At 39.1% G+C, this 21,885-nt stretch overlaps 1 protein-coding gene across 3 annotated transcripts in view; it reads right to left on the bottom strand.

Annotated features, from left to right (window-relative positions):
* Positions 1–21,885, bottom strand: part of SGK3 (serum/glucocorticoid regulated kinase family member 3) — a 119,604-nt gene that overhangs the window by 71,598 nt on the left and 26,121 nt on the right. The window contains exon 1 of one of the 3 annotated variants that reach the window (XM_046641891.1): positions 1,223–1,339. The exons of 1 other annotated variant lie outside the window; for it this stretch is intronic. The gene's annotated coding sequence lies outside the window, so the exon portion shown is untranslated. Of the gene's footprint in view, positions 1–951; positions 1,170–1,222; positions 1,340–21,885 lie in introns of those variants that run through there. One more of the 3 variants, XM_046641892.1, reaches the window with a different exon arrangement.

Genomic DNA, 21,885 nt, shown 5'->3' with positions numbered 1-21,885 from the left:
GGTCTTTAGGTCTCATCCTCATCTGTAAAGGGTAGCTGGTCTGATTTTTTAGATTCAATTCTGAAATTCTATGTGGTAAGTTATGGTTTCTATGACGTTTATTTATGCATTTGGGTACTCTGGTTTACTTCATTTTGCAATAATAGTACAAATAAGCATGCACCTCAAATAGCACAACTTACAAGTTCTGTTTAAAGTGATATGAACTTCTTTTAAACAAATCTACCAGAGCTTGGTGCTTAAAATGAGGCAACACCCATTCTAAAGGTGCTACCTTTCTTCATCCCACTTTTAAAAGGAACAGCCTTCAAGACTGGGGTTTCTGTTATCATTTGAGAGTGGATTTCATTTGGGACAAAGTGGATGATGCACATCAGGTAACAAATACCTCTAGTACGAGAGAAAACCAATGAGACCTTTTCTGGTGGAACTGTCTTTGAAAAATGTTCCAAAGGAATCCCCAGGTATTTCTACCAAAAGCTCTGCAGAAAGGTTTTTCTGTGGTGACAACTTGGAGGATTAATGCCCATCTGAATGCCTAATAAAGAAAACAGCCAACGTTATTGTGGACTATGGGCCAGGCACTAAGTATTAACTCATTTAATCCTCATAACAATCCTATGAGGATCGAACTATCATTATCCCCATTTTACATATGCAGAAACAAAGGCATAGAGAAGTTAAGCAAATTGCCCAAGTTTTCACAATTAATAAATAGATTCAAACTCAGGCACTCTGGCTTCAAAGCCTGCGTGCTTAACATCCACGAAACACTGCCTATGCAAACCCTGGTGTCCTTGTTTAACAGTCACATTACCAGTCACACTGTTCCTGCAAAGTGAATAACACGAAGTCAAAACAAAGCCACACCGCAAGTTCCCTATCGAGTTTCTCTTCCAGTCCTGAACCACAAACTAGAAATAGACTATGGAATATAAAGTCTGAAAGTACCTGAGGTCTCTCGAGATCTGCGGAGGAGGTGTGTGTAGCAACGCAAATGCTTTCTGTCCGGTAGCTAATGCCATGAACAAGTGCTGCAGAGCCAGAGCCCGACTGGGTGTCTCCCTCCTTCTGGGGGTTCACTGGCCGCCAGCGCCCCGCGCTGCTACTCTGCGCGGAAGTGGCACCCGGGCGCGTCCGGCTAAACCACACCTGCCTCGGGCGCCCGCGCTGCGTCCCTCCACCTGGCCCGTGCGGCGCGGGGACCCTTGCCCGCACTTACCTTGGGGGATCGACGCCCGGCGCGTGGCGAGCGAGAAGCGCCGCCACAGCTGCGCCACACTCGGCCGGGCTCCACCCCGCGCCTCCCGCCCCCAGCGGCGCCGCCGCGCTCCGCGCCCCAGCCAGACCTCCAGGCCCCGCCCCCCGCGACAGGCCCCCGCCCTCACCAATCAACGGCGCCGTCTTGGCCGCTGGCCCCGCCCAAAACGATGGGGCGGGGCTTCTGTTCATTCAGCTCTGTCCCCGCCCGGCACGCTAGGGGGCGGTGGATCCGAGAGGAGCTGTGGGCACGGTGCAGCCCTGGAGGCCCTAAGTAAATAAAGGGGACTCGTGCCTGCGGGTGCCAGCCCCTGAGGGAGGAACGGCGGGACGCAGGGAGAGGGAAGGGAGAAAAGAAGAGAGATAGCCATAGGGATAAGATGAGGAAAGAGGCCTGGGAAGGGAAAGCGAAGGCACCCTCCCCAGGTTCCAGTTAAGGTGTAGGACTGGGTGAAACATCTCAACAACACAGTTCACTTATTCAGGGTATTGGCATAATCTCATTCTCCGGGCAGGGTGGGAGTCATACGAATTCAGGGTTCCATGCCTGAGAAGTCATAGGGAATAGGGTTTAGAGGGGCAAAGAAAGGAAGCAATTCCTTGACTAATTTCCACCTGACGTCCTTGTTCTTCATTTTAAAAATTTTAAAAAGGACTCCCAGTAAGAATCCTCACCCCAGGCTTAATTTAATGTTAATCATTCCCTCTCCCCTCAAACAGCTCAGGCACTTTGCAAGAAAGCAGACCCGTTACACCCAGTCCAGCTCTGGCATAAATGTCCATACTGTACTACCTCAATGCGACTGCATGTATGGATAAAAGGGAAAAAATCAGACGACGTGGAGGGAATTATTTTAACTATTAATTTATTTGATTTGGGGAGGTGAAAAATGATTTCAGGAATCAAGTAAATATCTAACTGAATTATGGTGGGGAAACACAAGGCTCACTTTGCCAAGAAGGAGAACACAGTAACCTCTGCTACCAGAATTTCAGAAAATAGTGCCACCAGGCCAGCCTAGCTGTGTGGCTTTAAGGAAAGTGACAATACCTAATGCCGTCAATATCCTTATCTGTAAAGTGAAGAGATTAGGTCAGCTGACCTGAAGACCTCTAAACACCCTTGCACACTCCATTTCATCCCACCAGGCTCAACAATTAAAGGAGAAGTTCTACAGGGAAAGCCCTGTCCAGTCAGAAGCCACACTGAGAAATGAGGAATTTTTAGAAAAAGCCTCAAGGATCTCTGGCATCACTTCATTCAAACTCACCTTTCTGACATCTCTATTTGTAATAATAACGCTCTTGTCCTAGCTCAAAACCTTTGACTCTTCTTCCCTCTCAATCCTCACAGAGTCACCAGGTCCTTGGCTTTCTCCATTACAGAGTCTCTTCAGTGACCCTTCTCATTTTCACTGCCATCTCTGTATAAAGTACAAATTCAAAGAACTCAGGATCTTCCATCTGACCCTCTCCTACTTTTTCCACCTAATCTCCAACTACTCTCTGTGTGCAATCTGTCTGACAGATTGTCTCCTCACTGTACAGTATCTGCAACATCCAGCCAACATTCCTGCCACTGAACATTTATACCCACTGCTTCCCAGCTCAGAATGCTTCTTCCCAGTCCTAGCTCCCAGTCCAGAATGCAACAGCTTAGCTCAAGGACCTCTCTATGCAGGACAATGCTATAATACTTAGGGTCTGTACCACTTAACTTGGCACTTAGTAGGGTTGCCTTGTTTTGTTTTCTCTGTTACTTATAATATTTATCTCCAAAACTAAATTGGCAGCTACTTACTGGATGTCCCCAGACGCCAGACAATTGAGAAAGAAAAAGCTATTTTCAGTATCTCTAAAAGCCTAAAAGAAATTATATATTCATCTAAAGTTTGTCTACTCAGGTTACATATAACAGCAAGAGTCTCTGTTTTTGTCTGAAATTACATGACACTGAAGTAACACCAGTTACTTCATGCTAACTAAAGCTTTGATGGGCTTTGGTGACATTCAAAAAACAGGAAAATAAATTATTATTAAATAAGACTTGTTTTGAAAACTAAATCCTTGAGATTCATGGAGGTACATAAAAATAAAAATTAGCCTACTCAGTCTTTGTCATCCCATTGTCCAAACAAGTGATATAACCATAGTAAGTGCTTAAAAAAATATTCGCCAGCCTATGATTATTTTCAGCTTCCCTTAAGCCCCTCTCTCCTTCGCTGCAATTAAAATACTGGTCTTTTCTTTTTCATGCAAATAAGATCGTAGGAGTTTCCCCTTCTAATTTCAAATAAATTCTCGAGAATAAGATAAACAAGAATCACACAGCACTTCTTGAAGTTGGATTAGAAAAGTTTTTAGTGTTCCAAAAATAAATCCTCAAATCACAGTAAATTGCCTATGTTAGGTGGTCCTATATTATATTATTAAAGATGTTGAGAGAGTAAATTTTCCTTAACTGCAACCTTATCCAGATGAAAAAGTAGAAGCAGAACCAAGTTTGCAGAATGAGTACAAGTAAGAGTGAAAACTGATTTGCAATCTATCAATGGCCCCTTGTGTTTTGAAAATGTCACTGGCATGCTGAAGGGAGGCCTCAGGGCTCTGAAGTCTGGCCCAAACAATCGATAAATCACTACTCACAGCAAACCTTTATAATATTCTGGGATTTAAGAAGTATTAAACTGGCAGACTAAACAACAGTCACGCTTCATTTTATAGAGTGATTCTACCAGAAGCTATTGGTTACAGACTCTTGGAACTTTTCTCTTCTTCTCCTCAAAATGTGAGATGACTATTATAAGTATAGCCTTGGGGGAACTTCCAAATCCAGCCAAGATAAAGTAACAAGGACCATATTTACCCTCCCACGTAAACCAACAACAACAACGAAAAGGAGTCAAAATATATACAACAATAGTTTTCAAGATACTGAATATAAGGCAGTGAAGAAGAGTGATCCCTCAGAGACAGGAAATGAACAAGGTTTACCCCAGCTTATTACCTTTGGAGAACCTACAGGCCATGGCATAGGAAGAGGGAATTGCAGGAGGGCCCAGCAGATTCCAAGTTTCTACCAAACATTTAGGGAGGAAATGATACCAAATCTATATAAATATTCCAGAAAACTGAAGAGGAGGGAATACTTCCCAACTAATACCATGAGACCAGCATTACTCTAAAAGTTTTTTTAAAAAAAGATATCACAGGAAAAGAAAACTCCAAACCAATATCCCTCATAAACAGAGATGCAAAAATTGTACACAAAATTTTAGCAAGTTGTATCCAAAAATATATAAAAAGGATACTACACCATGACCAAGTGTGGTTGATCCCAAGAATGCAAGGTTGGTTTAACATTTAAAAATTAATCAATATAATTCACAATATTAACAAACTAATACAGAAAAACCATATGATTATCTCAATAGACACATAACTAGTGCTTGATGAAATCCAATTTCCATTCCTGATAAAAACTCTTGGGAAACTGGAAATAGAAGGGAACTGCCTCAGAAGGGGCATCTATAAAAATCTTACAGATAACATCACACTTAATGTTGAAAGACAACACTTTCTCCCTAAAATTAGGAAGAAAACAAGGATGGCAAACAACAATCAAAAATTGCAATTAAAAAATAATTTACAATAATATCAACAAATATTAAATACTTAGGAATAAATCTGACAAAAGATGTACGAAAACTCGACACTGGAAACTATAAAATGTTGTAAGAAATTAAAGGATAACTAAAAAAGTGGAGAGCCTATACCTTGTTTATGAGTTGGGAGACCCAAACTGTTAACTTGTTAATTCTCCCAAAGTAATCTATAGATTCACCATAATTCCAATCAAAATCTTATCAGGCTCTTTTGTAGAAACTGACAAGCTGACTCTAAAATTCATAAGGTGTGATAAGCAGAATCATGACCCTCTAGAGATGTCCATGTCCTAATCCTCAAAACCTATGAATATGTTACACTACATGACAAAGGGAATTAAGGTTGCAGATTGAATTAAGGTTGATAATCAGCTAACCTTAAAATAAGGAGATTACCCTGGACTATCTGGGCGATCCAAATATAATCAGAGGGTCTATAAAATGGGAAAGAGGACCAGAAAAAGAGATGACAACAGAAGCAGTGTTGAGAAGATGCTATGTTGCTGGCTTTGAAGATTGAAGAAGGGGGCCACAAGCCAAGGAATGCAGGCAGCCTCCAAGCGATGGGAAGGACAAGAAAACGAGTTCTCTCCTGAAGCCTCCAGAAAGAACACAGCCCTGCTGACAGTTTGATTTTAGCCCACTGAGACCCATGTTGGACTTCTAAACAGTGAACTATAAGATAATAAATTTCTGTTGTTTTAACCCACTATGTTGGTGGTGATTTGTTATGGCAGCGATAGAAAACTAATACATATGGAAATGCAAAGAAGCTAGAATAGTCAAAACAATATTTAAAAAGAAGAACAATGTTGAAAGACTTAAACTACCTGATATTTAAGACTTATTGTAAAGCTGTAGTAATCAAGACAATGTGGTATTGTCATAAAGCTAGATAAACAGATCATTAGAACGGAATAGACAAATAGAGCTTTGTGACCTTAGAGAAATTACCCCAAGTATCACAACCACTCAACAGTAGAGAGAGGACTTTAATCCAGGTCTTCAACTTTAGGTCCTGGGCTCTTTTCACTGTAACTGGCTTTCTCATCCAAGCTCATGTCTTTGATTTCTATCTCCACACAGTTGGCTACCATATACCTACCTGAAGCCTGACTTCTTTCCCAAGCTCCAGTTGCAAAGTTCCAACCACCTACTAAATGTCTTCCCCCTGAAAATGAATGAATTCATGGTTTTCCTTTCAAGCATGCTCTATAAATAGCACCACCGCTTACCCAGTCACCCAAGTTCAAAACCTTGGATTCTTCTTTGACTTCTCCCTAAATTTTCCCTCCCTTCCCTGTTTAGGTTCTCAGAGCCTTTGACAATTTTCTTAGGCTAGAATCTTTCCCTTTTTTCAACCCTCCCATCCCTCACCAGGCTAAGTGCTCATTATTCAGGTCAAGTTTAAATAGCTGCTCCTCAGAGAGGCCTCTCCTATCTAAAGTGGGCCTTCCTCTGTTATATCTATCATAACAGCTTGTTTATTTTCTTCATAACATTGAGCACAGTTTGCTCTTTTTTTCTCTGTTAACTATTCCGCTGTTCCCTACTGGAATGCAAGGTCCATAAAAGCAAAATAACATATCCACCTAGTTCACTATAGCAATTTCAGTGCCTGAGGCATATAATAATGGGGTACAAATCATTAAGTGAATGGACAGATTTCTTCAGTCCTTTCGAGTCTGCCTCCACGATCTCTGGCATTTGTCCCTTCTCCTTCACTCTCACGATCTAGGTCCATGCCTTCCTGTTGTGCTAACTTTTCTAATGGTCTCTCAGTCTCCTCTTTTCCTTTTCCTATCCATCTTGTAGAATGTTGCCTAAGCACAATCTAGTCATATAATTGTCTCTGTTCAAAAACCCATAATAATTGTATTGCAATCTCTATCAAAATTCCAACAGCCTTGTTTTGCAGAAATGGAAAAACTAATCCTCAAATCCATATCGAACTGCATGGGGCCCTATACAGCCAAAAGAATATTGAAAAGGAACAAGGTCTCACATTTCCTGATTTCAAAACTTACCACAAAGATACAGTAATCAAAATAATGTGGTACTAACAGAAGAATAAACCTATAGACAATTGGGATAGACTTAAGAGTCCATAAATAAACCCATACATCCATGGCCAACTCATTTTCAACAAAGGTGCCAAGATTATTCAATGGGGAAAGAATAGTCTCTTCACATGGTGCTTGGTCAACTGGGTATCTACATGCAAAAGAATGAAGTTGGACCCCTACCTCATACCACATAAAAAAATAAACTCAAGATGGATTGATGACCTAAATATAAGAGTTAAAACTAAAAAATTCTTAGACGGAAACTTAGGGATAAATCTTCATGACCTTGGATTTGGTAATGGATATGACACTGAAAACATGTGCAACAAAAAAACCCAGATAAATTAGACTTCACCAAAATTAAAAACTTTTGTGTGTCAAAGGACATTATCAAGAAAGCAGGAGCTGGCCCCGTGGCTGAGTGGTTAAGTTCATGCACTCCACTTTGGCCCAGGGTTTGCCGGTTCGGATGCTGGGTGCAGACCTGGTACCACTCATCAGCCATGCTGAGGTGGCGTCCCCCATAGAGGAACTAGAAGAATCTGCAACTAGGATATACAACTATGTACTGGGGGGCTCTGGGGAGGGAAAAAAAAGAAGATTGGCAACAGATGTTAGCTCAGGGCCAATATTCCTAACACAAAAAAAGAAAAAGTAAAAAGGCAACCTATGGAATGGGATATTTGCATTCATATTTGCAAATCATATACCTGATAAGAGTCTAGTATCCAGAATTTATAAAGAACTTGTACAACTCAACAATAAAAAGATAAATAACATAATTAAAAAGTGGGCAAAAGGGGCCAGCCCCATGGCCTAGTGGTTAAGTTCAGTGTGCTCCACTTCAGCAGCCCTGGTTCAGTTCCCAGCACAGACCTGCACCATTTGTCAACAGCCATCCTGTGGCGGTGACCCACATACAAAATAGAGGAAGACTGGCAACAGATGTTAGCTCAGGGCGAATCTTCCTCAGCAAAAAAGAAAAAAAAAAAAAAGGTGGGTTGAGGACTTAAATACACATTTCTCCAAAGAAGACAGATAAATGGACAAGAGTACATGAAAAGATGCTCCACATCATTATTCATTAGGGAAATGCAAATCAAAACCACAAAGAAATACCACTTTACATGCACTAGGATGGCAATAATCAAAAAAGTGGAAACCAAGTGTTGGTGAGGATGTGGAGAAATTGGAGTCCTTGTACATTGTTGGTAGGAATGCAAAATGCTGCAGCTGCTGTGAAAAACAGTTTGGCAGTTCCTCAAAATGTTAAACATAAAATTACCATATGACTCAGCAATTCCACACCTAGATATATACCAAGAAGAACTGAAAACAGGTACCCAAATAACTCATAAGGAGTAAAAGGGCACATGTGTATGGTGACGGATGGTGATTAGTATTTGGGTGGTGGACATGATGTAGTTTACACAGAAATTGAAATACAATGATGTACATCTGAAATTTATATAATGTTATAAACCAATGTTACCTCAAGAAAAAAAGTAAAAAAGAAAAATAAACCAAATACATGCACGTTAATAGCAACACTATTCACAGCAGCTAAAAGATGGAAACAATCAAATGTCCACCAACAGATGAATGGATATACAAATTGTGGTACATATAGTCAACGGAATATTATTCAGCCATTAAAAGGAATGAAGTACTGATGCATGCTGCAATGCAGATGAACCTCAAAAACATACTAAGTGAAGGAGGTCAGACATAAGAGGTCGCATCCTGTATGACTCCACTTACATAAAATATTCAGAATAGACAGATCCACAGAAAGAAAACCAGATGGCAGTTGCCAGGGGCTGGAGAGATGAGGGAATAACTGCTGAATGGGTATGGAGTTTAAGGCAGAGGTGATGAAAATGGTTGAAACTAGACAGAAGCGGTGGTTGCACAACATTTAAATGAACTAAATGTCACGGATTTGTTCACTTTAAAATGGTTAATTTTATGTTATGTGAATTTCACCTTAATTTTAAAAAAACACCACCTAAACAATATTCCACTGATGACTGCATAAGATCTTATCAATCTAACCTCCTAGATCCTCCATACTCTGACCATCATTTACCCCCCTTCCCCTTCCTGCATCCCACGCTCCAAGCAAAACAAGCCCTTTCCTTTACATGCCACACCCAGCCTCATTCCTCTACATATTTAAGTCTTGCTCATCTTCCAAGGCATTATTCAAATACAAACTCCTTCAAGAACTTTCTCTCATTCTTTTAGGGGGGAATACTCTCTTTCCTATAAGCTCCTATAAGTATTTTATCTGCACATTGTGTTTTCTACCTCAGAGTTATTTATTTATATTTACATGTCCTCTATTAGCCAATAACTGTCAGCAGGACCCATATGTGTTTCAAACTATTTTTCCCAGGGTCATTAGGATACTCTAACACGTAGCAGACACCTAAATATTGAAGGAAAAAGATTAGTGTAAAGTGAATTTCTGCATTTGAATCCTCTTGGCTTTCATTATAAAATTGGAGATGTGCTTTTCTGGGAATATATTTGACTCTAGTATGTCTAAAACCCTTTGAAAATAACATATAGATAATATTACAATTTCCTAATGAGGTAATCATAAAAATATTTCTGAACACTAACATAAAGTAACTAGAACTATTTGTATCCTTGACAGTAACAGCTAATGTTCTTAACAGTACGAGTCATAATAATAATAGCTAATAGTTATACACCACTTACGTGTCACACTCTCCAAGCTCTTTACACATATTGATCCTCACAATAAGCCTATGAGGCATGTACAGTTATTACCCCCGTGGTACGGGTGAAGAAACACCTACAAAGCCAAATAACTTGGCCCAGTGTCACTTAGCTAGTAACGGGGGGGACTGAGAGCAGAACCCAGGCACTTCAGTTCCAGAGTCCATGCTCTTCACTATACTATGCCGCCTCTCTGTAACAACAGCTTAACTGTGTATAATAAAACGACTTTGAAAGGTCAATGAGTTTCCAAGAGAACATTTCCTAATATTCCAGAGCAGGTTAATGTGAAACTTTCACTGTTTTCTCAGACTTTGTGTCTGGAATTTTGAGATGGCTGATAACTTTTAGAACTTGATTTCATTGTACTGAAGAAATTATATTGACTAAGAAACAGTGGAAGCAGGAACACAACATAAAGCACAATTAAACATAGAATAACAAATGAACTCCTAATAAAGGAACGCAAAAGTTGAAGTACAGCAATGGGACTATACACCAACTGAAATATAAAGAAGCCTGGAAATTTCACAAAGACTTCTGATAACTTAGTTTTTAAAATGTGATTTTCTGCATCTCAAATTCCAATATAACTCTTATATAAAACAGTGCTTATATATCTTTTGCTTAAATTCATATTGGTTTACATAAATATTAATGTTATAGTGAAGGGACCTAACTTCATAAAAAGCGAATTAGTGACCTATGATATAAGTACATTCAAGCCTCATAGAACAGTGGGCCAGAGAAAATAAAATTTAATAAACAACTTGGGGCCGGCCTGGTGGCGCAGCGGTTAAGTGTGCACGTTCCGCTCCAGTAGCCTGAGGTTCGCCAGTTCGGATCCCGGGTGTGGACATGGCACCGCTTGGCACGCCATGCTGACGTAGGCATCCCATATATAAAGTAGAGGAGGATGGGCACAGATGTTAGCTCAGGGCCAGTATTCCTCAGCGAAAAGAGGAGGATTGGCTGCAGTTAGCTCAGGGCTAATCTTCCTCAAAAAATAAATAAATAAATAAATAATAAAACAATAAATAAATTTGAAAAAAATTTAATAAACAACAATTAGAGGTTGCTCATCTTGGAGAGAAAACAAAATCTTTGAATTTGACATCCAGTTCAATCCTTTTTTCAACTTTCAAAAATCCATTCTTTTCTATTAATCTTATGTGTAGAAAATCATCTTATTAATGATGTGCTGAGAGTTTTATTTGACAGCGGAATTTGGAATAGGCCTTTGGGTTTAAATTTGTCTAAAATGATTTATATGTTATGGTCAGTAACTTTTAATCCATGATTAATTACCCATATTACTGTTAAAACTCTGTCTAATTCAGATTCCACTAATGGAGGCAGCGATTATAAGGATATTTTTCTGCATTCTTTTGTATGCTAAGGGGGAAATTATTTTCCACCATATTTTCATGATTCAATAGACTGTGTCATAAGTAGGTGAAGTTTTTTTGTTTTTTTTTCCAGTTTGGGTCCCAGCGCTCAGCACTAACAGCTTCATTTCTATGAATTTACTTTCTAATATTTTATTGTCGGTTCACCTCTTATCCAATTAAAACACTCTCAAGCTCTCTTCCTTTATAACTTTTCTCTATTCACACCAAATTTGCATCACAGTAACTAATATCTTTTAATACTGGAATGATAGAAACATAAAAAGAAGACAACAAAGTCATTTACATGATATCATGATTTACAGATTACTAATTATTGATTGAGCTAATGCCTCCTTTAATTGAAGACTACCATTTTATTTGGCAGAGTATAATGAAAATTCAGTTTAATTCAACAAGTCTTGATTACCCAATATGTACAGCGCTCTCTACTGGACTGCATGCACAGTACATTAAGTGTATAAAAATAAAACACTTTTAATTCCACCATCTACTGTTGATAGAACAAGAAATAAAGGTTATTAAGTACAGAAATTAGAGTAGCCAAAGGAGTGGATAAAGTGGTGACCTTACTACAGTGAGGGGAGGAGGGTATGCTAAGTGAGCTCAAGGCTCACGTGTTCTATTTGTATGTTCAAAGATAATGTACAAAGTCGACAAAAGTCAAGAAAGAAAGGTAGAAGTTTATTATTTAGAGATATGGAGGGAAATATAATAGGAACCAAAAGCAGAAAAGATTAAAAGTGGCTCTTTCTCAAAATTAAACAAACAGACCTAACTAAACTTATTAGAGAAATTATTTTAAGAGACTTCAAAACAAAATCTATTCCTAGTGGGATAAACTCTTAAGGACAAAAAGAACTGCAAAAATGTCTTAGACTCTATTCAAGTAATCACATTGTTGGTGAGAGTAGTATTATTCTGAGACCGTGTTTGTGTTGTGGAATAAAGAAACTGAGTAATTATCCTAGCGTCTTCAAGAACCAAGAATTCTGATGCAAGAGAAAGGAGATATAAATGAGATTAGGTTTAAACAACAACAAACTATAGTACTGAATTTCAGTTGAAAGTAACATTACAAATATGTTTATTTCACCTTTTTCTTTTTCCTAGCTCTGGCAGAAAAAAGGCCTAAAACCACTGACCATCCCAGTGAAATGGGCACCACCAGCACCTAGATAGTGGTCTCTCAATCTTTCCCACTAAAATGAACCAGGGCGCCTTGTAGGTCTGGGCTAGGAAATGTTCGAGATGGGCCTGGAATGTCTTAACTTCCTTACCTTTTGGTATGATACTAGAGTCAAGTCAAAGCTTCAGAAGCCAATTCAAAGAGTCAAGCAAAGATGAAAAAAATCGCGCATAAAAAAGAATAATGACTATGATGAATTGAAATGCATTGAATGTTAAATCCAGGAGTTTACAAAGATACTGAAAAATACAAAACAAACCTCCTGGATTGCCATTGAGTGACGCTAGGGAACTAACTCACTATTCTGAGAACTGGTAAATAAAGGGTAAGAATCAAACCTTTATCCTGCCTTTCCAATACACACCATGCCCCAAGGTAACCAAACAGTTGATGAGGAGAAGTTTGTCTTTACAGAAGAATTCCAGCTAACGAATAAAGAAGAATGGAAGAATAATACTACCTTTTTGCAACCCCTAATGCGTTAACGCATCTAGGCAATGATCATCAATGCTGTTCACTTTATAAAAGGAGAGCCAAGCAGACCTTTTTTGTGCCAGAGCTGGGAAATTTTATGCCTCCTGATGGAAGAATATACCAGCACTATGAAGCATTCTTGCCAAAAATTTTGAACCCAAATCTCATCAGGTTTCTAGCTCTAAGTTCCAATTTATAGGAAATACAGGGGTGAGAGGGATGTGAGAAATGACATTACAGGGATGTGATCAGCAAAATTTAGTGGGAAACTCTACAGAACAAATTATCTCATTTCTTCATTATATAAATTGTAAGGGAAGAAAGGAAGGCAAGAAACATACAGATTAAAAGACTTAAAAAAATATATCAGCTACCAATTGTAATATATGGATATTATTTGGATCTTGATTGGACTAAGCAAACTGAAAAAATTACAAGACAATTGGGGAAGTTTAAACATGACTGGATATCTGATGACATTAAGAAATCACTGGGGTTTTTAAGGTATGATGATGTAACTGTGTTATGTTTTTTAAAAGAGTTTATGTTTCAGAGATAATAACTGAAATATTTACGGATGAAATGACCTGATGTCTCACATTTGCTTCAAAATTATGTGTATGTGGGGGGGGGGTCTAGCTGAAATAAGATTTAGCCATAAGTTAGATAACTGTTGAAACTGGGTGACATGTTTATGGAGGTTAATTAGACTATTTTTGTATATGTTTGAAAATTTTCTATAATAAAAAGGGTTTTCCCCTTAAAACAGTGTTTACTTCAAAGGAACAGTGAGGTGAGAGACTGTTGCTTTTCATTTAAGCATTCCTGTACTATATTTTTATTTTTAGATACATGCATATATCTCATTTCTAAGAAAATAGTCCTATTAATGAGATAAGAAAACACATGTCACAAATCTAATCGGTGTATGATGATTTCATTCTGAACTGAATGGCATACACCAGCAGTTTTCAAAGTATAGTCTGTGGACCCCAGAAGGCCCTAAGACCCTTTTAGGGGGTCTGGGTGGTCAAACTATTTTCATAATAACACTAAGATGTTATCTGCCTTTTCGCTGTGTTGACATTTGCACTAAAGATGCAAAAACAATAGTGGCCAGAACTGCTGGTGCCCTGGGAGGAATCAGTGCAGTGGCATTGCAGTGCTGGCAACCGTCGTGTTCTTTACCATCACTCACTTGCACTTTAAAAAGAGAAAAAAGCCAATTCACTTAAGGATGTCTTTGACAAAATTACTAATTTTATTAGATCTTGGCCTTTGAGGACATTTCTTTTTAATATTCTGTGTGACAAAATGGGAAGTATGCCTAAGGCACTTCTGCTGAACACCAAAGTCAAATGATCGTCTGAAGGAAAAGCTCTTCTTTGCGTGATTGTTTGAGTTAAAAGCTGAACTAGCTGCTTTACATAGAAAACCATTTTCAGTCAAAAGGATGACTGACAAATGACGATATTTGCCAAACTTCAGTATTTGGCAGACATTTTCTTGAAAATAAACAAAGTAAGCCTGTCACATCAAGGAAAACAGCTCAATGTATTTGTTGGCAATAAGAAAATTCAAGCTCTCAAGTGAAATTTAGTTTTGGAAAATTTGTTTCTGCCACCATGAGCTTGACTGCTTCCCACCACTGAAAGATTTTTCTGATACACTCAGAGATATTAGCAAATGTGATTTCTAAAAATATTGTTAAATGAAATGTGTCAACATTTGGAAGATCTGCATAAATCGGCAAACCAATATTTTCTAAATGACTAATGCATAAAGTTACACAATCATGCATGCATCAAAGATGCATTCAAAATGTAAGATGACTGTGGTGGGTTGAATGGTGCCCTCCTGCCGAAAGAATCACCAGATGAGATCATCTGGATTATCCAGGTGAGCCCTAAATCCAACGACCAGTGTCCTTATAAGAGAGAGAAGAGGGGGCCGGCCTGGTGGCGTAGTGGTCAAGTTCACGTGCTCTGCTTTGGCGGTCCGGGGTTCCCAGGTACAGATCCCAGGCACAGACCTAGCACTGCTCATCAAGCCATGCTGTGGCAGCATCCCACATAAAATAGAGGAAGATTGGCATAAATACTAGCTCAGTGACAATTGTCTTCAATCAAAAAGAGTAAGACCGGCAACAGATGTTAGCTTTGGGCCAATCTTCATCACACATACACCCACACACACACAAGAGAGACAGAAGAGAAGACACAGAGGAAAAGGCCATGAGAAGATGGAGGCAGACAACTATCAGAAGTTGGAAGAGAAAGAAATGACTGTCTCCAGAATCACAGAGAGACTGTGGTCCTGCTGACACCTTGATTTCAGATTTCTAGCCTCTAGAACTGTGAGAGAATATATTTCTGCTGTTTTAATCCACCCACTTCGTGTTAATTTGTTATGGCAGCCCTGGGAAGCTAATACAACACCGAATGGATTTTAATGTAACTGAGTACAAAAGTTTATTAATATAGATTCAGAGTCCACATTGCATCTAATCTTTTTTTTTAAGATGGGCACCTGAGCTAACATCTGTTGCCAATCTTCTCTTCTTCTTCTTCTTCTTCTTCTTCTCCCCAAAGCCCCCCAGTACACAGTTGTATATTCTAGTTACGAGTGTCTCTGGTTGTGCTATGTGGGACGTCGCCTCAGCATGGCCTGATGAGCGGTGCCATATCCACGCCCAGGATCCGAACTGGTGACAGCCCAGGCAGCTGAAGCAGAGTGTGTGAACTTAACCACTCAGCCACGGGACCGGTCCTGCATGTAGTCTTTAAGATACTATCTGTACGATATATATGAAAGTTAAGAGAGCAAATGCTAAGAATTTTCATCACAAGGAAAAAAATTCTTTTTTCTTTTTCTTCTTATTGTGTCTATATGAGATGATGGATACTAACCAAACTTATTGTGGCAATCATTTTACAACATATTTAAGTCAAACCATTATGCTGAACCTCTTACTCTTACATAGTGATGTATGTCAATTATATCTGAATAAAACTGGACAGGGGCTGTCCTGGTGGCATAGTGATTAAGTTCACGTGCTACACTTCAGCGGCCCAGGGTTCATGGGTTTGGACCCCCGGCGCAGACCTGTATACCACTCATCAAGCCATACTGTGGTGGCATCCCACATACAAAATATAAGAAGATTGGCACAGATGTTAGCTCAGGGACAATCTTCCTCAAGCAGAAAGAGGAAGATTGGCAATAGATGTTAGCTCAGGACCAACCTTCCTCACCAAAAGAAAAAATAAATAATAAATAAATAAATAAACAAATTTAAACAATGGGGGGCTGGCCTGGTGGCATCATGGTTAAGTTTGCATGCTCTACTTTGGCGGCCCAGGCTTCACAGGTTTGGGTCCTGGGCGTGGACCTATAGACTGCTCGTTAAGGCATGCTGTGGTGGCATCCCACATACAATGTAGAGAAAAATTGGCACAGATATTAGCTCAGGGACAATTTTTGTCAAGCAAAAAGAAGAAGATTGGCCACAGATGTTACCTCAGGGCCAATCTTCCTCACCAAAGAAATAAATAAATAAAACTAAATAAAACTGGACAAAAATAGGAAACTACCCCTTGCCAAATCTTTGATATAGAATCGAAGAAGAATTGCCACAATTTTCTGAAAACCTTAAAGTTTCCCTGCTTTTTTCCACTACATATCTTTGTGAAGTATAATTTTTTTATATACCTCAATCAAAACAACATATTCTAACAGTTTGAATGCAGAAGCAGGTGTAAGGATACAGTTGTCCCCTATTAAGCCAAAAATTAAAGACATTTGCCAATATGTAAAATATTGCTAATCTTACTCTATTTTTGGTTTTGGGGAAAAAGTTATTTTTCATAAAAAAATAGGCTTTCATGTTAAAATGTAATGGGTATATTGTTTTAAATTTAAATAAATATCTTTTAAATTTCTCAGTTTTAACTTCTTACATAGTAAATATCAATAACCCAAATAAATACAAAGTCTTTGGGGGCCTCCATAATTTTTAAGAATGCAAGGAGTTCTGAGACCAAAAAGCTTGAGAACCACTGGTATACATAATCAGTAAAAGAGGACGACAAGTAGGGGCCTGAGGAGTCAGAAAGGTATCACGTACATAAGATTTTGGCTATTTTGAACCATGCATTGATTTTCATGGGCAGGAAGGCAGAGAAAGATCCTTCTGGGCAAAAGAACCACATGAGCATACAATGCACTTAGAAGCAGGTTTATGGATGACAAGGTCAGGGGAGACTGGGCCATCAATAAATACATAATTTTACATATCCAGATTATTATTATCTGTTCTGTGTGTGTGTGTGAGGAAGATTCGCCCTGAGCTAACAGTCATTGCCAATCTTCCTTTATTTTTTTCCTTGAGGAAGATTAGCCCTGAGCTAACCTCTGTGCCAATCATCCTCCACTTTGCATGTGAGATGCCTCCACAGCATGGCTGATGAGTGAAGTAGGTGTGCGCCTGGGATCCGAACCTGCAAACCCAAGCTGCCAAAGCAGAGGGGGGATCTTTAACCACTCAGCCACGGGGCTGGCCCCAAGGTTATTCTTCTCTTTTTAAAAGAGCAGATACATGACTCAATTTCAGGACTCTTTTTAAGTCTTTGGAAATACATAACTTGAAAAGATTTTTGGTTTTGTAAATGTGGATAACATGTTATTCTTCTCCTTATTCCTTGTGCTCCAAGTAGATGGAGTGAGTCCCTTTTAAATACTAAAACTAGCCAACCACAACCCCCTCTACGTCTTTATACATTCACTCCACCTAGAACACTCATACCTCTACTTTTTCTTGGTGTGTTAGTTAACTAGGGCTGCCGTAACAAAGTACCACAGGCTGGGCAGCTCAAACAACAGAAATTCATCTTCTCACAGTTCTGGAGGCTGGAAGTCTGTGCTCCAAAGTGGCTGCAGGGTTGGTTTCTCCTGAGTCTTCTCTCCTTGGCTTGTAGATGGCCATCTTCTCCCTGTGTCTTCACACGGTCTTCCCTCTGTGCGTGTGTATGTGTCTGTGTCTGTGTGTCCTAATTTCTTCTAAGGACAGCAGTCATGTTGGGTTAGGGCCCACCCCTAATGATCTTATTTAACCTTAATTATCTCTTTGAAGATCCTACCTTCAAATACAGTCACATTCTGAGACACTGGGGGTTAGGACTTCAACATATGAATTTGGAGGAAGACAATTTAGTCCATAAAATTGGCTAATTCCTACTCACCAACTGGGATTCAGCCTGAATAGCACTTCTTTGGGAAAGTTTTCTTTGACCCTGGACTTGGGTTAGGGCCCTTGTCATACTCACATAGCACCCAATACTTATCCTACATATCTTTTATCACACAAAGGTAATTAAACACTTGGTGTAATTGTTTTATGACTGTCTCTCCTGCCAAACCCTAAGCATCACAAGGGCAGGGACTGTGTCTGTCACGTTCATATTGGGTCCACAGGATTAATGATAGTGTCTGATACACTAGAGTCGCTCAGCGAGTGAGCGAGGGAAAGATGTATGATGTCACCACATTAGACAGTTTCATCGATGAAAGCTCCAGGTCTGCCACCTGCCGGGGAAGCATTCTGAACACTGAGGCAGCCGTCATCCACAAGAGACACACCAGCAAATCAGTAATCTTGGTGTAAAGTCTCATTGGCTTTTAACCCCACTGGAGCACTAGGTTAAGGGGGTAGGGACTTAACTCTAGTCCTGGCTCAATCATTAACCAGCAGTATAAAAATGAGGCAATGTTCCTTAACCGTGCATTTTCTCTCATTCCTCACCTGTAAATGCAGAAACTATCTAAAGTCAAAACTGGTCACAATTTAATTAGAAAATCCCGGATCTGTGAATATCCCAAACATATAAACCAACTCTAACCCATGTTGCTGGGGCCCTTTCTGCCCTTGATGGGAGGGTCACCCCAAGCTTTAACAGCCAATTCTGCTGAAGCTCTGGGAGTGCCACCTCCACACTTTTGAGGTTTTCTTTCAAGCCACAACAGGAGGTTGCTAACCAAACAGAGCTTCAAAGAGTCACTACCACTTCCCAAAGACTTAGGGCTCAGAGGGCAATTAGAGTTCAGGGGGTCATAACCACATTTGAAGTTTAGGGCCACTATTAACAATCTTGCAAATTAGTTAGGAGTTAGGAAATGATATCCATGACTTCTAGGGGAAAGTGCATTTGAATTCAAAAAACCAAAACACAAATGAATGGCTGGAATATTTCTGGAGTATGGAGAAGGTAGGATCATATTCTTTTCTTTTGAAGTTGGGAAAGTATGTAATGTGGGGAAAAGAAAAGTCTCAGCAATTTAGTGTCTTTAGTTGTTCTCTCCTATACATTGCCTAACTATATATCTTGACTACCCATGTGACTTTGGACAAGTTTCTACCTTAATTACTATCCCTCACCTGGGGATAATAATACCACAAGAAGTGGTTGTGACTGTCACATGAAGTCACATGTGGAAATGTCTTAAATGCAGAGGTACACAGTGAAGGGCTCTACAGAACTAACAGAATTGTAGCTCTGCCTCTTAGGAACTGTGTGACCCTGGGCGAGTTTTAACCTCTTTGTGCCTAGGTGTCCTCATCTGTAAAATGGAGAGAGTAATAGTATCTATCTCTTGTGGTTGCTGTGATAATTAAATGCGATAATGTTTGTAAGATACTTAGTGCTTGAAATAAAGGAAGCTCTCAGTAAGTGTTAGCTATTTCTTTTAATGCTTTGTAATTCTCAGAGCTTTTCCAATATCATGACATCTGATCATCTCAGAAACCTGTGATTTTCCCACTCTCTTCAAACTCCCCACCCTCTTTTTTTCTCTCTCTCCCTCAGCAATGCCCCAGTCCCACTGAAAACATAGAGGCCACCAGACTTTATCTCCCTCAACATCCCCCACATCCACAAAACACTGTGATAGAAGACCTGGGTTCCTTTCCCCAGGCCCTTTAGCAACTTCCCCTTCTCTTTCTAGAAGAAACAACTTGTGTTTTTCTAAAAACCACAGGCTGCATGCTCTCTCTGCCTGAATTTTTCTATCCCCCTAGTTTTTGTTGGGGTAACCCCTACTCTTTCTCTGGATTCATTTCACCTTCTCCTTGACAACTTCTTTCTGACCATCTTCTGGAAACTGGGGCGTGTAACCTTTTGTGTTCCCACAGCCCCTTAAATTTACTTCTATCCTAAATTAGCGTATTATATAACAATTTTCCTCTTTGCATGTCTATTTTTCACAACCTCAGAACCTAGCACAGAACCTAGTATGTAGGGTAACCAACTGCTCTTGTTTGCCTGGAACTGTCCTTTTTAACACTGAAAGTCCTGCTTACGCCAGGAAACCCCACAGTCCCGGGCAGTTGGTCGCCCTACTACACACTAAGTTTTACTAAATGAACAGCGTCCACATATGCTGTCTTCTCTTCCTCCTCAGCTGTTGGCTCTTCAACCCAGTGACATCAGCTTCCACCCCTGACCTCCCCAAACTGCTCTGGCACATAGCACGGGGCTCTCCTTATGGTCAAATCTACTGGACGTTTTACAGTCCCTCATAGATCAACCTCTCAGTAAATGATATTTAATAATCAGATATTATTCATATGATGTACCTGTTTTTTTCTTACAGTGAAGCAAGCCGGTATTAAAATATTCCCATTAAGTCTATGAGTATATGTGGAGTCAAAGCACCATCCCATGTGCTGTTTACATAGTTCGAAATGCCATGCCATACTTATGATCTCATTAAAATAATCACAAGACGTGATCAATGACTGCTAAATGTTTTCTGAATAAGAAGTTTCCAGAAGTCATGACTCACGGAATTAAAAAAACATTTGAAGCAATGAGAAAAGCAGTTCTCCTTTTTCATAAATCCAAACAAGAAAACAGAATGGCATTTTGGGAAGCTCATAATAAATGATTTTTCTTTTTCATTTAACTGCTGAAAATAGATGTATAAAAGTTACCTTTAAAAAAGAGCAAGTAAACAAGTTAAATTTATTGAGTATTTATTTTCAATCAAGGATCAGGTTTTAAAAAATATCTTAACAGTGGAGACTTTCTCTCAACCCTTCTTAACCCTAATATGAACCAACCCTTATCAAAGAAAAATTCCTGGGAATTGCTTGTTTACATATCCCTCTCTCGCACTGAACGCAAAGTTCTTTCAGGGGAGGATTGTACCTCGTTTCTTACTGCGTCTCTAGAACTTAGATAAACAGGTGCCTGGCCCAGGCAGGGGCAAAAATAAATGTCTTAAGTAGGGAGAAAGTGGGGAAGGGAGAAAATCTAAAAAGTGAGTAAATTTTAGATAATTGTAAAACAAGGCTTTTTTAGAAGAGAAGGCATTATATCAGAAATGCACATAAATTTCAATTGTAAAACATTTCCAGATATATACAAAAGAAAGTATTGGCAATAAACACTAATTGTAAAGTTGACAATTATGATAGCCATTATTGACTCCTCTTTTCTTGAATTTGTAGAATTTCTAATATCATGGTGAAAAACTAATTCAGCCTCTCACACTCCATCTCACATGCAGACAGTAGAAAATGCACTGAGCCTCAAAGGAGGCTGAATGAATAGAAAATTCCTTTTTTTGTCCCCAAATCAAGAAATCTGAAGGCAATTTTTTCACTTCTCATATTCAGAGATTTACACACACACACACTAAAAACTACTTTCAGGAAGTGGCTAATATTCAATTGTTCAATTGGATATACCAGGAGAGTCACCCTGTTTTGTATATATTCAATACAAGCCATTATTGTTAATATTATATTCTGATTCTTAAAATTGACTGACTATGTCTTTATCTCATATTTATATATCTATATCTCTACATCTCTATATAAACACACCTAAATAACCTGGAATCCCTCACTTCCAGACCTTTCTGAATAAATCAATTATCTCTAAATAATTTCAAAAGCAAACTATTTTTCCTAGAAAAATTGCTAAAATTGATACAAAATTATCAAACCACTGATTTGAAATAAATCATCTCAGTCTTAAATCCTCCTTAAATTAAAAAAAAGCAAATTGTATTTT

The sequence above is a fragment of the Equus quagga genome, chromosome 16 (genome assembly GCF_021613505.1).
Source record: "Equus quagga isolate Etosha38 chromosome 16, UCLA_HA_Equagga_1.0, whole genome shotgun sequence".
In the NCBI taxonomy this organism is placed as follows: Eukaryota; Metazoa; Chordata; class Mammalia; order Perissodactyla; family Equidae; genus Equus; species Equus quagga.
This window is presented reverse-complemented; position numbering and strand designations above follow the sequence as displayed.